Source organism: Urocitellus parryii, chromosome 4 (genome assembly GCF_045843805.1).
Source record: "Urocitellus parryii isolate mUroPar1 chromosome 4, mUroPar1.hap1, whole genome shotgun sequence".
NCBI classification, from domain to species: domain Eukaryota; kingdom Metazoa; phylum Chordata; class Mammalia; order Rodentia; family Sciuridae; genus Urocitellus; species Urocitellus parryii.
Genome location: NC_135534.1, coordinates 196608530 through 196626091, shown reverse-complemented (window position 1 = coordinate 196626091; position 17562 = coordinate 196608530).

The following is a 17562-nucleotide window of genomic DNA, read 5'->3' as shown; positions in this document are numbered from 1 at the left end:
AATGAAGATCAGAGAAATAGGATTATTGAATAAATCCCAAAGTGGCAATTTAAAAAAAAATCAATAAAATGAGCCAGTAGAAAATCTAATCAAGAAATTGAAGGGAGAAAACAGATAAATAAAATTGGAAATAAAGGACCAATACCTATTAAAAGCAAAACCCCCCCAAAACCTCCAGGTACTTCATTGAATGATTCAATGGAATAAATTTGAAAATGAAGCAAAATTGGTAATTTTAAAGAAAACCACAAGTTACCAACTTGACTTCAGTTAAGATAGACTGTGCAAACAAAATAATTATGTTCGGAAAATGTGGCCAAAGTAGAGTTCACCACACAAAATCATCAGGAGAGGTGGTTTAACATTTGAACACTACCAAATATTTTTTAAAAAGATGATGGAAATGCTACTTAAGTTAGTTACTCCATAATATAGAATCATAAGGGAATCATTCTAATTCATTTTGCAATGTGACTCTAATAATGGTTCCAAAATCTGCCAGGCAAGTGAACCAAAAAAAAAGCTAATCCAGATCAGTGTTGCTGGGGTCACTGATGTACAAACATACTCATATCAACATATTGAAGAGGACATACCACCACTGAGTGGAGCTCAGTCCTAGAGTACAAAGACGGTTCAGTACTAAGATACCTATCAATGTAATTCATCATAATAATAGAAGAACTAAGAGGGCAAAAATCCCCTGACATCTCTATAGGTGTTTTGAATCGTTTGAAAAAATCTTATCAACTACTCATGTTGCATATCCTCAGTGAAATAGGCATCCAAGACACTTCTCTCAATGTCTGTGCCAATATTTCTACTCATTATCCACATTAATCCTAATGGCGATTTTACAAGGTAGGTATCATTCCCATTTTACTTACAAGAAAGGGAAACTTTGGGAGATACATTAACTTAATGTGTGGAATAGCTAACATTTGAATTTAGGATTGCCTGATTCCAAATCCTACTCACATCTGTGTATATTATTCTCTTATTCTCCTGAAAAATTTCCCCAATCTGTAGATCTATTTTCTTTTATTTCCTTCTTCCATCTTACTATCCTTCCCTTCTTCTCTCTCTCTCTTTTTCTTCCATTCTTTCTCTCACATTTCATTGCCTCTTTCTCCTCCCTCCCTCCCTCCCTCCTCAGAATTCATCTAGAAAGTAATTTGTAATCTTCCAGAGATCCACAGCCAATGCTCTATCTGTTCCTTCTCATGAGACTTTGAAGACCTAACTTTGTAGTGCAGGGATTTGTCTGGGCCTTCAGTCCAACTCTGAAGGAGAACCTCACACCACACAAGCCTCACCTGCAAGGTGTCCTTCATGTTGCTCAGTTCTGAGCACTGTCTGGGTGGGGTTTGCTGACCATTTAGCAGTCAAAGGTGACATGAGCAGGTCAATGGCACAAATTCAAAGTTAACGTTGTATCTCTTCATAGATATTGGATTATGGCCTCATTTGTTCTGAATCTAATTTCACAACCCCAGACATCCCCTTTGGGGATTCCCTAGCTTTTTCAATCTAGTGGAATCCGCTGGCTTGGAGAAGGCTGAGGTCTTCCTCCAGATACCCCTGATTCAAGCTAGAAGTGAATGAGGTACAGGATTCAAGGTGTTTATTTTGGGCCTTGCTATCTCTTAGAAACTCCTTGAATTTTGATTCTGTTTCACTTCACTGAACACCAAAGGTAAAATTTAGCTCCCTCTTCAGAATTGGCAACCGGAACCATCAGAACAAAAAATTATCCATTCTACCATGTGAAGAATATATTATATTTCATAGAAGAATTCCAGAATCCAAGGTTGGGAAGACACAAATCATCTAGTACAGAAGTCTTCTTCAATTTCCTAGTTCTTTTTCTTCTCCTTTGTCTTTCTTCCTACTCTGTGTTATCCTGAGATTTCCAAATTCATCTCATTGTATGATGGAGAGCAACATCACCCTTCTTATGTCCTTATGCCCACCTTATAACTGGTACTTCTCAAAGTGTACACATTTTTCTCCAAAAATATCATTCTCTCATTAGTGAATTCTGTTGAGGTTACAAAATGTCCCACATTGTTATAACTACAAGTGGCAAAACATTCAAAGGGTCACAGAGGCAAATAGGACAAGGCCTAAGCAGACAACATACAGATAAATATAGCCAGTGATCATTTGTTTAAATTGGCCATGGCCAATGTATTCACATAGGTGTGTTCTGTTGATGAAGGTAAATATATTTAAGACCAAGGTGTCTTTTTCTAGATGCCCTTGAAAGGCTAGCTTGATACGACAGTTTGTATGTAGATAGGCAAGATCAGGGAGGGAGGGGAAACCACTCAGGTGTGTCGTGGAGTTGGCAACTGAGGTTGAGCTGGTGCTGAACCTCACCAGTAATTCTTGAAATTCATGAAATGAGACTCAGTTGTATCCTCTTTAGGGACAGATGGGAGAATTGATCCATCCAGTGGTGGAATGTGGCCCTTCAGTACTTAATTCCCTGAAATTCTGGGTTGTACACATCTGGGCACCCTTTTGGTGCTCATGGTTGTCCCATCATATAGTGGCAAAGGATCCCTGAACAGGAAGGGAGTAGTGGGTGTCCATCTGGGGTGAGATGCTACCCACTGCACGTGCATTCAGCAGATGGTTGTCTGCTGGGATCTGGTCCATGTGGATCACTGGAAGAAGAAATGTGAGAAGGATTTGATGTCCTGGTGATATCTAATCAGGTGTCCAACCAGGTTCTTGGTCAGGAACAAACAAATTATGCTGCCACTTTCCCCTTCTGCCTTCAGAGTATCTTGACTATAATCAGCTGTGTATGACTGATCAGTCTTTCTGAGGCTCTGCAACCCCTAAAATTGGAGGAACACCATAAATGCTATGTCATTGGGACCTCTGACTTTGCAGCCTGGCATGGCTTGACAGTTAATTGACCCAAGACTGCCATGTACGTTTACCAAGATCTGGTGAGAATCTTTCTTATAGTAAAAGTTTCATTAAAGGTAACCATTATAACCAAATATGTGTTTACAGATGAATACCTCATTTCCTCTGTTTTTAGGTTTGTACTTTTACCAGTTTTAAAACTTGCTTGCTCTTACAATACATATCTCTGCATGGCTCATTAGCAACTTCTATAGTCCCAGGAAAAGTCACTACTCAAGGCAGGTGACAAGTTTTCATAGACCTTAAAATATTCAAGGAGATTCATAATTAAGCCATAGTTTCAGAAACACAAAGAAAGAATAAACATGACCAGCCATGTAGCATCTTGGTGGCGACCTACTCCAGTTTGAGATTCAGGAAATCTGGGGAGGAAGCAATATCCCAGTCATATTTTGAAGGATGAATAGAAATTGACCTGGTGAAGAAGGCTTGAAGAATAGCCAGGTTGCGGGTGTGGGACGTCCATGAGGTTTTCTGGGCAAATGTTCCCATGTAATTTTACAAATGAGGAAACTGACACTCAGGCTGCTCAAGATCACATTGGAGAAGGGACAGAGCTTAAGGGAAGAGCCAGATAATTTTTTTTTTTTACTTTATGAGAGCAATGTGGGCAAATAGCTCACCTCAAGATTAAACAGAATTTAATTGCATTTGCATTAAATTAAAAAAAAATAACTTCTGGCTAACTCAACTAAGGCTGTTATGATATCAGCAGGAAGACACCTGGGTAACAGCATCCCTCCGGGGCTAAATCCGGTGGGTGAGTTTATCAAGTTTCTTACTAAAATCCCCTTTCCTTGCATCACTCTTTGACATCTCTATCTGACAGGAACTCAAGCCATTAGTAAAACCCAATTTAATCTTCAGAAACTGAAATAGTCCTGTGCTGACCTCCAGGAGGCCACAGCTTCTCAGAAAACATCCTCCCCATGATCTTATATATCAACCCATTTACTTCCCATTAATAGCCATCAGTTCCAGAAAGGCCCCCGTATTGGTGAGTTAGTTCCTGAGGGAGACAAACTGGTGGTGAGAATTCCCACAGAGTGTAAGAAAGGGTCATGGTTCCAGTGGAACTGCTCAGGTGCTGGGTTCAATGTCTTTTTCCCCCCATTATTATTATTGTTGTTGTTGTTATTATTGTTGTTATTGTTATTATTATTGTTGTTGTTGTTGTTGGATATTTTTAGTTACAAACAACGTTAGGATTCATTTTGACATAATTATAAAAGCATGGAATATAATTTGCTGTAATTTAGTGCCCAGTGCTTCTCCTTTTCCTCCCTTCCTCCCTCTCCCTGATTCCTTCCCTCTACTCTACTGGTCTTTTTGTGATTTACTTTTTTTTTTTTTAAATTAGCATCTTGTGGGTATATGTGATGGTGAGATTCAATGTGGCATATTCATATATGTACATAAGAAAGTTAAGAAACTTACAGGAATACAAGAGAAAAACTGCCCATTCAGTCGGTCTCTGTGAGACCCATAGTTGGAGGTGCTAGGAGATGGTTTTGGCTCAGTGTATTTAGGGACCACAGAATGGTCAATGCTGCTCCTTGATGCTATAATGTAAGAGGCAGGCACAGTGAGTTCTAGTCTAGAGGAGCTGTTAGAGACCATGAGCTATCCACTATTGAATAGGTGGGGCAGAGAAGCTTTATACTGGATACAAAGTGAAACTAGAGCTCCTTTAAGAAACTTTATAAGCTATCCATTGCTTTGTAGCATAATTGGCAAAAAGACAAAAATGTTGACAAACCTCTGCCCATTTTGTCCTCCTTCCAAATATGCTCATTCTGATTTCCATATGGGGTTCCCTTAGATCTTGCTGGGACATTTCCTAAACACACTTAGTTCTAGTTTTTATCTCTTTCCAATGTATTCAAATGTGTCTATCCTATGTCACATCATCTCAAAATCTGTAGAGTTGCTGGTATATGAAAAAGGATGATCTTGCAATCAAATAAATGATAGTCTGTTCTCCCAGCGATTATATGATAACGGAGATCTTTAAGGCCTTCCTTCCCAAAGAGAGAAGCACAGAATGTTAAAAATCAAAAGGCTCAATGCCCTCATTAAACATATGGGCAAAATATTAAGTACATAATCACAGGGAGACAGTCTGCCTAGGTTTCAGCTCTCCATTTCCCCCTCAGAAACGGTGTGATTTTTGTGAAAAGATCAGCCTTGACAGAGAGGGAAAGAAGGACGGGCAGAGGGGCAGGAAAAATGCATTATCTTAGGAATGAGAATTCCTTTCCATGTGGATGGGGTTTAGGGAGCTTGTAGAGATTTGCTGGAAATTAAGTCTTGAGAGGCGGGTTGGTATCAGCCTATGAAAAATATTGTATGTCATATGAGGAATTTGACCTTGGTCTGATATAAAATGTGTTTACACTGGTGATTCTCTAGCAAAATAGCAGTACTGATCAAAGCAGCATTTGACAAAAGGAAACAAAAAAAAAGGACACTTTCAAGTGGGGGACAAATTTTCACCGACAGAGACTTGTGTCTGAGAGATCAGTTAGCAAAGCAACCAGTACGTAGAAAAGGATCAATAAACATTTCACATACTTGTATGTAATATGGAGCATATAACATAAAGCAGATTTGAAGATAACGTTTTCTAGAAGTCGAATTTGCTTAGGTAAAATCTGCTAATTAAAAAAATTTTTTTTCTATTAAAATGCTATTGTCATTGTTCCCATGTGGTGACAAGACTTAAGGACTAGAATGTCACAAGGGCTGCTTTCCTCTTTGCTTCTGCTTTTCTTTTGCGAACTTTGGTCTCTCAGAAGCTTTGTCCCCAGGATGGAAAGCAGGATTAAAACAGTCCCCAGGTGGCCATCTATGCAGTATGAAGGGAGAGGTTTGGCCCTGCAGCAGCACCGAAGATCTTCTAGAAAAAGATTGAGACTGGCCTCCGGTGGCCAGATGTTCATTTGGGGAAAATCTATTTGTGCCAGAAACTGGTCAGTAGGGTAAACTCCTCATTTTTACCTCATGGTTGGAGTTGAGGACAAAGCTGTCCAAAAGTACTACCTGGAGATCTTTAAAGAGCTGGCCTCATGAATTTATGTAAGTTTTCCTCATGCCAGGCTGGGTGTACCCCCTTTGTCTAAGCTTTCTTGACTGAACATAGGAACTGGAGAAGCCAGAGTCCTCCCTCCCCTATCTCACCACTTAATGGTCCCATGGTGCTCCCATTATAGGCTTACTTGGTTGCATGAGGTCCCAGATACTTGGGCTGGACTGCTCTGAGCATGCCATCTTTGCCTGGGCTAGCCACTCTGCCACCACTCGAGATTCTGGGCAGAGTTGTGAATGAACACATTTCAAATGCTATCAATATTTTATGAATTTCCATCCACTTACTTTAATGGGGAATTGTAAAAGCATTTAACCATATTACACCTCGTCTCTCAGGCACTGCATTATTCCAACAGAGCTATTTTATTGGAGTCAGCCACCATCTGCATATATGTAAGTCTGCCTACCAACCTATCTCCATGAATATTGACAAATAAATCAACTAACAGAGGAGGGGGCATCGTCTTGGTGATGCATGTGTACACCCATACCCACACACATGTTCATATGCCCACTCGCTGGTACAGTAAGAAGAGTTTCTTCTCCTGTCCTTGCTTGACCAGGCTGAAGGTTTTAAAAGACCCTTGAGTTTTATGGACTGCCCTTGGGTTCTTGTCTGGATCATTTGCTCCCTCATCTTCTGGGGAAAAACATTCTCAGGAAAGCATCTTACCTGAAGTGTGAATATCTGAAATTAATGGTTCAGTGTCCAGCCCTGAAGCCAGAGGAACTTGGAACTCACAGCTCCACTCCTCCACTTGCTTCATTATCTTGGGCACATCTCTTGACTGCCCAGAGCTACCTATGTAAATGGGCATTTCCTACTTTGGGGGGAGTGTTGAAAATTAAGGAAAGGATATATGAAGGTGATTACTCAGTTCCCTGCAGAGCAAAGGGATGATCGTGACCATGTAAGTCTAGAAACTCGAAGGCTCAGAGGAATTCTTCTTCTAAGCTGTCAGGGACTTCTGAACTAGAAGAAGTGGGACTTCCCATTCTGACCTCCTGGGGACAGCTTCTCCCTTCACCACTAGCCAGATGGGTACTTCTTTCCCTTTAGAGTTCACGCTCAAATGGTTCCCTGCACCCCAGGTGCACTCAGGACTCAGTGTACCCTCTTCTCTAAGCAGTCACCCTGGGTGTGCAGCCAGGCTGGTTGGGGGATTTTGCCTGAGGTTCCCCATCACTGTGCACTCTCTCTCCCCACTTTGAAGCATTTATCTCATAACTATTTGTCCTGTCTAGATAACAAGCTCTCGGTGGGCAGAGCTGACGTCATTTCTTAGCCCAACTGACAAAGTGCCTTGGGATCTGAGCTCTTCCACCTTCATCTTTTGAGCCCTCCACTGACCCTCCTCTTTTCTGTCCATTGAATCTCGCCCCTTTGTTCAGCATGACTCTGTGTCAGACACGCTGTGACCACCGTATCTGCAGTGACTTGTGATCATCACACCAGCCATGGAGATGGGGACTATTATGATCCCCATGTCTACCCAAGGACACTGAGCCTCAGAGAAGATGGAAAACTCACACAAAGTTCTCCACTAATAAGGCTCAGAGCACTGTGGTGGCCTCATTCTAGAGTCAGCCCACACCACTGCTGCATTGCATTCCTTATTGATATTCTGCTCTACACCATTGTTCCAACAAAACCCACCTCCGTGCATCTCCTCTTGTCAATGCCATGTTTAATCTCAGCTCCGTGCCTTTGTGCTCACTAGCCTTTCTGCCTGGCATCTCTTTCTCCTTCTCCCACTTAACTTCCACCAGTCCTTCAAGAATCAGACCACCTTTCAGGATGCCCTGTCTATGTTAGTTTCTAACCTGGCCTTGTTATAGTGTGTCAGGATCTCTTTACTTGTCTTTGCCCATTAGATTTGTGGCTTTCTGGGATAGTGGTACCTAATGTAGTTCTGGACCTCTGTGGCAAATCAACACCTCTTTGTTGACTCATTTGGCATTCCTGGAATCTGAAAAAGCTTTCCCAGATTGCCAACTTCTCTGACCTTAATTTCTGCATAAATCGGATAAGTCTATCTGTGATAGCACTGATTTCTGCACATGCAAATAAAATATGAAATAAAGTTAAAAATCATTTGTTTCCACCTCAGTCACACATGGACTGGCTAAGTGAGTCCTGGAGCTTCAAACCCAAGGTGGTACATTTTGAAAGTTTCAGGGGTAAGGTTTTGGTGTTTCATTGCTAATATTTTCTGGAAGTTTTTGAAGAGTAAACTGTTCATAAGGAAAAGAGCAAAATGAGGGATCAAAGAATATTTTATACTAAAAGATCTTGGCCTCTGTGGCTTTTCCCCTATGCTGAGAATCTTTGATGAGAGGTATTGGTATCCCAGTTTCATGACCATAAGTGCTAAGTATTCCCTATTCCACTGACTCTCCATGGTAGGGTCTACAGAGCAGACTTCAAGTCTGCTTATCCAAATAGGTTTTTGCACCCAGAGGACTGGCCTGCTAATCCACCCAGTAGGGAGGGAGGTCATAATGGAGAGGCAGGACCGGTTGGAATCTGTCATCTTTCAACACAGTGAGCTGCCCATCAGTGAAATGACGCCCAATGAATGTCAGGTTTTTCCATCTAGATTAGCAACTTCTTTTCTGAAGGGTATGTGTGTGTGGGGTGGGTTTCCCTTCCAGGACTAAATACTGGACAAATGACAAGAAGTTTCTTCTTTTTCTTAATATGAGTGATCAAGTATCTAAGAGTGGAGAATGTCAGAGCAGTGAATCTTAGCAAAAGTCTCAGGTGGGCAGTATCATTAAGCAATGATGTCAAAGGACAGTGTCAGAAGACATGTGTTCTCAGAACAAAATGGTGGCAGAGGAGTAACAAAGAGAGGAAGGTTCTAGTTCTTTGATATAATCAGAAATAGAACTTGCTTTGTTCAATTTCCCACCAGTGGGTCAAGTTCCTGGATATGCACAGCACTCCCAGGAAACTCGAGCTACCCTGAGTTGATGGCTAAGGGGACCATGGCTGGAGCTGATCTGCTTCTCGTTGGCTCCTGTTCTCGTCTATCTCAGCCCGTCTGGTGGTGCCATCTGGGTGGGATCTTTAAGCTACTTTTCCCTCCCCAGTTCCCTAAGCTCGTCCACCTTTAGCATAAGAGTGAAGATCATTTCTGACAAAGAAATGAAATCAGCTGCCAAACCCCATCAGGCGCCTGTGTTCCTTCCCTCCCTGTTTCCAGAAAAACCTTTCTCCTGTGCAGACAGAAAACATTTCAGCCTTGTGACAAGCCCCTGTCATTCTGAAGCCCTGTGTCTCACTGCTGACATGATAACTGGGTATGTGAGACAGACAGTGTTTGTGTGATGCTGGCGGCTTTGTAGTGGAATCACAGGCTGGAATGAAGGAGACAGGGTAGTCTGGGAGAGCCAGGAAGCTGAGACCCTGGGGAGATCTCTCCTCTTCTGTCCATCTCCTGCCCAGCAGGCTGACAAAGCAACAACAAGTCTTCTTGGTCTAGGAGCACCTCATTCCACTGTTCAGAATCTCCAGCTAAAATATTCTCTCTCCGGGTCTGACAGTTTTAGTAAAATATCTCATTCAACTCAATTCAACACACGTTGACTGAGAAGATCCTACTCTGTGCCATAAAAAGAGACTATAAAGGAAGAGAAAGAGGAGGAGGAGGATGGTAATATTAGTTCTCACTGAGCACATGCAGTGTGCCAGGTTCTGTGGTTATTATTGTATATAGGTTTATATTTAATCATCTTGCTCACATTCTGAGTAAGATATTGATAGACTCATAGTACAGTTGAAGAAACCCAAGCTCAGAGAGGAAAAATCACGTGTTAAGCTCATACCAGTAATGAGCAATGGATTCAGACTCTTAGTTAGGTCTTTGGGTTTCAGTGCTTCTACTGTTCACCTCTAGGTTCTGTTACCTCCAATGAGTTCATTGTAGTGGGCTAGAAAGGTATGTGTCTGTAGACATACCTATGTGTCTCTATGTCTGTCTGCTACTTGCTGAGATGTAAATCTATAAACCTATAATAAAACAAGGCTTATTGTAGGAGAGAGTATTCATAAGCTCTAGAATTAGACACAGCTAGATTTGAACTGCTTCTTTCTTCCTAATAGCTATGTGAGACTCTTACCTTCTCTGAAGCTCCAAATGGTCATCCATAACATGGAATGATAAAGACTGTACTTGGGAAGGATCATGAGGGTTGACTAAGATACTATATGTAGCATGCAAATAGCTAACGAGTGGGCTTACTCCATGCCCAGCCTTTATATATACAGTCTTATATGATCCAAATTACAACCTTGAGCAAGATACTATCATTATTTTTCTCTTATTTTCCAAGTGAGAAAGCAGGCTTAAAGAGGTTAAGTAGTTTGTCCACTGAAGTTAATCAATGACAGTGTGGGACGTGAACTCAATTGAGTCTAACCTACAAAACAAATTTTAGGTAACAGGTGGAATCCATTGGTCTATGGTTTGGCTTAGAATCTGCCTGAAGATCATTGGGAACTACTGACTAGTCTCTTTCCTATTTACAGAAGCCTGCCTTCTTTGACAGGAGGGACTATTAGACAACCTTTGTGATCTTATTAACTGCATATTTTATTATACACAGTGTATCATTTGGAAATTACCCCAATATCCTCTTTTGGATGATTAATGTACAGCAATTACAAATATAGAGAAAGGAAATGGAGCTTTCTTCGGGATCCTTGGATGTTTCATAAGCCCACGTCTCTGAGTAGAGTGGGTTCAATTACCAAAGATGTTTTTCTAAAAGAGGTAGATTAATACCAATTAACAGGTTGAGATAGGAGTTGCGACCTTAGCCTGTTCACAGAACGAGTTGTGATTTCATGTCATCTGACACATGCGTAATTACACACACCAGGAAGGATCCACCAATGCACGCATCACAATAAATGTGTGCTTAATTACAAGTCACCATGCATATATGCTTAATTACACATCCTGCTACCTGCAGGATTAATTACATGTCATGTTACATGCACACAATCAGAAGAGGTGACATTTAGTGACATTAAAAGAGCTAGGGGAACATAAAGGAGCAATTTTTAAACAGTTGCATAATGTGTACACTTTTTTTCTCTCTACAGAAGGCATCAAGCATTAATTTCTACTCAATCAATCAAGAGGCACTTATTGAACTAGTCCTGTCAATTTTAGTTTCATAGCGTCTCCTGCATCTCTCCTTTTCCTTCCATTTTCATGATCACTAATGTCACCTCTGGCCTGATAGTCTAAGGTGATGGGGAGAACACCACATTCAGAGGTCCTTAGCCTGCACCTGCTCCCAGTCACTATCATTGTCACTTGCCTTACTGCAGAGGTCCCTAGCAGATCTCATTCCTCCAGGGCTTTAAGCTTCCTGCTATGAGCCAGGGAATATTGGAGCTACTCAATTCTAATGAACTGAATCCCTTGTTTAAAACCCTCAATGACTTTACCCTTCTTTAGAATGAAGTGCAACTTGCAACTCACATGAGAGTGAATTGCAAGAAGGTTCCAATTGTCCTGCCCTTGCACAGCTCCCCGGCTCCTTGTCACTCTTGTCCTCTCTCAGGTCAAGTGATAATACTTTCTTTCCAGCAGACTGTAATCCCTCCCATCTCAAAATCATTTCCCACATATGGGTCCTTCTGCCTAAGAGAACTCTCTTCCCTTTCTATGTATCTAATCCAGTCCTACCTGACCTTCAGAGCCCACCAAATGCACTTCTCCTTCACAATTAAGTATCATGATGTAGTATTTAGAATCTTCTGTGCAGTGTTTTCAATTAATGTCTTCCTCAGTCCTTTTAGGTTCCAGGGAAATGATGGTTGGATACGTTTTTCACTGTTTCCATTTCCAGATAAAGTGTCTGGGATATAGCCTTGGATGAGTGGTCTTGAGTAGGACTGCCAGGTTTAATAAATATAAATACAAGATACCCAGTTAAATTTGAATTGCAAATAAACAACCACAACTTTTTAGAATAGGTGTATCCCATGCAATATTTGGGACATTCGTAGAGTAAAACAAATTATCTATTACTTATCTGAAATTTGAATTTAATCAAATGTCCTATATTATATCTGGCAACTCACCTTATGACTAAGTGAATAAATGAATTGATGATTAGATGAAGATTCAGGAGACTCTGTTTCTAAGTCAGTTTGGATTTCTGTTTCAATCTTACCACAAATTTCATGTATATAATGAAGGTCAGTGACATGTATATCACACTCCTGCAAATGCTGGCATGAAATGATGGGAAACTACGATAAAAGCCAACTCATGATCTCTCTGTGCCACTAACCTTTCCAGGCCAGCTCTCTTTCCAGAATTATCTGAGTGGCTAAATTACACTATTCTTGTCTTCCAAATTCTAACTCTCTCTTATGGCCCCAAAGAACTTTAAAATACTCTTTAAAAAAAATTTTTTTTTCTGCCTGCCCTTCTAGGTCCTTTGTAATCTAATACCATCATATTTTAGATCTAACAGCAAGGACTGGGGCTGATATTTAATGTTAATATTTTAAAAAATCAAAATCAATGCAAAAAAAATCCATGATGAATAAAATATCAAAAGTTTAAGTAAAAACAGAATCAGTATTAGTGATTTTTTTTCTTTTGCCTCAGGCTCCAATATGACTTGGAAGAATTTTTTTCTTATTATTTAAACTTCTGATATTTGGCTCATCCTGGGTTTGGTTACATTGATTAAGATTTTTTTTTTAAATATTGAGTTAGCTGTTCATTTATTGGGATTGCTGAGTATTTTGCCATCCCCTTTTATTGGTTCCCAGCTAGGTGCTTCACTCGGCACATCTGAATTCCAGCTTTGATAAAAGGAGCTCACCTTTGGGAGGAAAGATGGAGAGAGGAGATAGGAAAAAGAGCACAGAGTTCATCCTATGGACAAAGGGGGATGGAGAGGTTTTGAACCACACATGCAGGTTCTAATTTGATCTTTAAAGAGAGATTCTGGCTACTGCTGTGGCATAGAGCACTGGGTGGAGGGGTTGTGACTAATGCACAATGCTCGGAGACCATGGACGGAGATTCCTGTGATGGCCAAGGGTGAGGTGAAGAGTTGGGAGGATTTCATAAGGATGGGGAGAAATCTGACCCGGTGCAGCCAGAACTGCCCACTGGAAGGAGTGCCTTCTCCTTTATCTTTATTTCTGGGCTGTTCTTCTCTGCTTTCTCTTCTCTCTGCAGCTCTGTGAATATCTTGTTGGGAGAGAGTAGAGGGGGAGGGAGCACGCAGGATGGGCTTGTTAGCTTCAATAACTAGGATTCTGGCTACATGGAAGCTCCCTGATTTATTTGCAGACCTTCTGGGCATTTTCCCAGCCCCTACATAAATTAGTTCCCCAGAGATCCATACGTTGAATATCATACTCATTGTTCCCTGCATATATGTTCCCAGAGGTGGGCCAACAAATTCATTTTCTGAAATGATCTGGGAAAAGACCGTGTTATTGACACTGTCTCCTGTGGTATTTGTATTTCGAAAAGCAACGTGCTCAGGAATCCATCATTTTCATTAAAACTCATCTAGGCCTCCAAGAAAAAAAGAAATATCAATAATGCAGAGTCCCCAGTCCATGAAGATTCAAATTTGGCTTTCAACCCGAAACCACCATGGATTTGCTGTGTGGCCTTGAACCCACGGCATGCTTTTTCTGTGCTGAGAGTTTACCTTCAGAAGGAAGCTTGACATAGAAAAGGATCATGGGCTATAGTATTTAAATCATGACCTTGTTACTCAATTTTGTATGACCTTGACTTTTCTGAAGGATGCCTTCCTCACATTTCTCACAGGGTTGTGTGAGGATGAATGGCACTAATGCCTACCAGCGCCTCAAACTTAGTAGATGCTTAACGTACAGCAGCTATGCCCTTCCACCAACAGTTAATGGAGTTGGAAAATGGAAAATAGTGGACTAAAAAAAGGTGGAAAGCCATTTTTTTTTCAGCTGGTAAAAGCTCAGTGCAATTGCACGCCAAGATATGCTGATATAACAAATAATTTTGGAGTAATTTTGCAGTTGTGTGTACACGATGCCAAAATTCAAAATGGGAGTGAGGTAGAGTCATTCAAGCTAATTGTAGTGCCACAGAGGAAAACATTGCTTTCATTTGTGTCTTCGTAAAGCTTTTAACTGTGCAATTTAAAAAATAATATTTTTTATCAGTTATCTCTTTTAATAATTTCAGGGATGGTAAAGATGAGATTCAAGGATACTAATGTCCGACTATTGCTATCATAGCCCTGAATTTAAGTCACAAGTGTAGGGGCTGCATATTAAGCCTTTGTTATTTCTTGGTTAGGAAACTTAATTCTTTGTTTAATATGTATTTAAGTTGGGTTTCAAGTCAAAATAAGTAGAGTCCCAAACCAAAGCATAGTATAACATTTAATTTTAAGACTTCTCCCACTTCTTTAAAATAGGACCCATGCTTGCTTCCTAGGTAGGAAAGAAAGACTAAATACAAGAATACATGAGAAAAGTTAGCTTTGTGTCTAACACCCAGCAAGCATTCAAGAGTTATTGTGACTGTCATTATTATTACAATAACAATGATGAAATGTTGCCTTTTTTAATCAAATATTTTCTGATTTTTATATCAAAACATTTCTTCCAATAATGCAAACAGGTCTCTCAGTTTTAACTCTGTGGCCTCATAAAGTGATTTATACTTTAGCTTTTCTATACAAAATAATGACATGTTATAATTAACTTTTAGGCATACATTAAACAAATGGATACAATCATTTTTATCTATGGTAAATATACTTTTACATAGCAAAATGTATGTTTAAACATTCCCCAAACCTGGGTTCTTATAAAAGTTTATCAATTTCTCCAAAATCATCAAGCAAAATCATTATTTAAAAAACCACTTCCCACTATCCTCTCAAATTTTTGAACTTGACATTGTCTCTGTGAAGTTCCTTCAAAAATATTGAAATTTGAATGTGACTTCACATTCTTTGGAACATGGTTGAAACTCTTCCTTTCTTTTCCCTCCCCTTAATTCTGCCATCAGTTTGCACGTATTCCACGAATGCAAATTCAATTTTACATCAGCAAAAGCAAAATTGAATAAGGAAGGCCATCTGATATATAGTAAATCAAACAAAACCACAATGAATTTCAAAGCCAAGTACAAACTTAAGATGGGCCATGATGTATGGGAAAGAGTAATAAGCACCAGTCAGATAATTTTGAGTCTAGTATAGACTCTGCCTCTGACTTAGCATGACCTTGGGAAAGTCACTGAGTTTCTCCAGGTTTCTGTTTCCTTTGGTAAAATTAGAGCATAGAGCTAGATACTTGGAAATTAATCAATAATTTCAACCAAACACTTTACCGTTCTCATTTACGAATCTAAAGATATTAATTGTGAACTCCATCAAGTGTTAGAAAGTAATTTGAGTTTCATATCAATTTATGTATTTATAAATTATATATTAAAGCAATCTAATTTTCTTTTATTATGGTATATGAGAAGGAGAATCCCAGTATGATCTGTCTCGATTTTAGCAAATGACTTGGTGAAGTTTCTCATTACATCCATCTAGACAAATTAGAAAAATCAGTGGAAAAATCAGGGGAAGCAGCCCAAGTGAAATTTAAAGGGACATGTGAACTCCTGCGCTTTACTTTTCAAGTTAAAGGCACAGTTTCTGATGGTGTGAACTTGACCTGAAAATATCTCATGTGGCCTGACATTGCAGTTTCAGAGAACTAGAGGCATAGCATCTTTCTGAAAATGAGTTTTACATGAAAATACCTTCTGTGAAATGTTATAAGTCTGTTGTAAAGGGACAAGGATGCTGTGGCTGATCTCAGGCAAAGGCGAAGTAGAACAGCATTTAAAAGTCAGAGAGTCTGTTTAAGTCAGCTATTCCGTGTTTGGATCAAAAGACATGAGCAATTTCCGAAGAGGAAACATTTATTTGGGTTTCAGAGGTCTCAGTCCATAGATGGCTGACTCCATTACTCTGGGCCCAACTCTAGGCAGAACATCATGGTGAAAAGGTGTGATGGAGGAAAGCAGCTCAGGACATGGCCATCAGGGATCAGAGGGCTCCACTCACCAGGGACAAAATATAAATCCCAAAGTCACACTCCTTCAGCCACAAACTTACCTGCCTACGGTTACCACCCATTTAATCCCTATTAGTGGATTAACTCACCCATTAGATTAAGGCTCTTATAACCTAATCATTTCACCTCTGAACGTTCTTGTATTGTCTCATACCTGAACTTTTGAGGGACACTTTATATCTAAACCATAACAAAGTCCTAGATTCTGGTCCTGACTTTAGCTACAGATGGTTCTGTGATCTTGGGCAAATTATCTTATTATTCCATCCCTTAGCTCATTCTTATGTAATTATGGCTGTGATACCTCCCTCACAGGGTTATATTAAGGGTGAAAACATTTAGCATATGTCTGGAAAACAGTGATACTCAATAAGAAGTATCCATTATTTAGGGATTATTATATGTTCTCTTGCCTGGAGGAACTAGGGCACTTTTACTCTATAATTACCAGGTGTCATTTGAATAATTGGACCCTACACTGTAGTCGATAGCTTGACCAAGAGGAATGTTCAAAGGTTGGTTGTAACCCCCAAAAAAGTAGAGTAGTGATTACTAGAGGTTAGGAGATGTAGGGTACAGGGATAATAAAGGGAGTTTGGAAAATGGGTACCCAAACCAAGCTAAATAGTAGGAATAAGTTCTAAAATTCTACAGCAGAAGTTAGGATGACTATAGTTTACAGAAATGTGTGATTATATTTTATAAATATCTAAAAGAAAGGAGTTTGAAGCCATCAAGTACAAAGAAATGTTAAATGTTTAAGGAGATGGAAATGCTACATGGAAATGATTCTGATCTGATCATTACATATTGTATACATGCATTGAATTATCACACTGTACTCCATAAATATACACAATTATTTAGTGTCATTTAAAAAATAAATCAATAAAAATAAAAGCAAAAAGACAGGTGGGCTGTGGCACATAGGACCAGGAGAATGAATGACTTTGAAGTACTATCAACTGCATTTGAAAGAGCTAAGAGTATTTTGTCTTGAGCAGAGAAGCCAAAGGAGAACACCAAACTGACTGAAGGGCAAATGTTTTGGTTTTTTGACTGCAGCAGGCAAAGTTGCATTCCAGGGTGAACACAGAGGTCGGAGAGCATGTCCCAGGGCCATGGGTTTCCTGCTGCAGGGGGGAGCCCTTTACACCTCCCTGTTCTCCAGTCCCATGGTCAGAGCCTTGGTGAAGGGCTTCCTTCTTAATTTGAGAAGTTGCTTGATCTCAAGACGTCTTAGGCCTTCTAGAATATTAGGGCTGCAGGATGGGAGGGACCCTGCCATTCCCAGTGCCTCCCTGAGGGCACTCATGTGTGAGGGTGTGTACCTGAGGATTGGAGGGGTTGCCAGGGACTTGCTGCTCCAAGGGTGGAAAGTGATTTGTGTTCCCATCTAGTTTAATGCA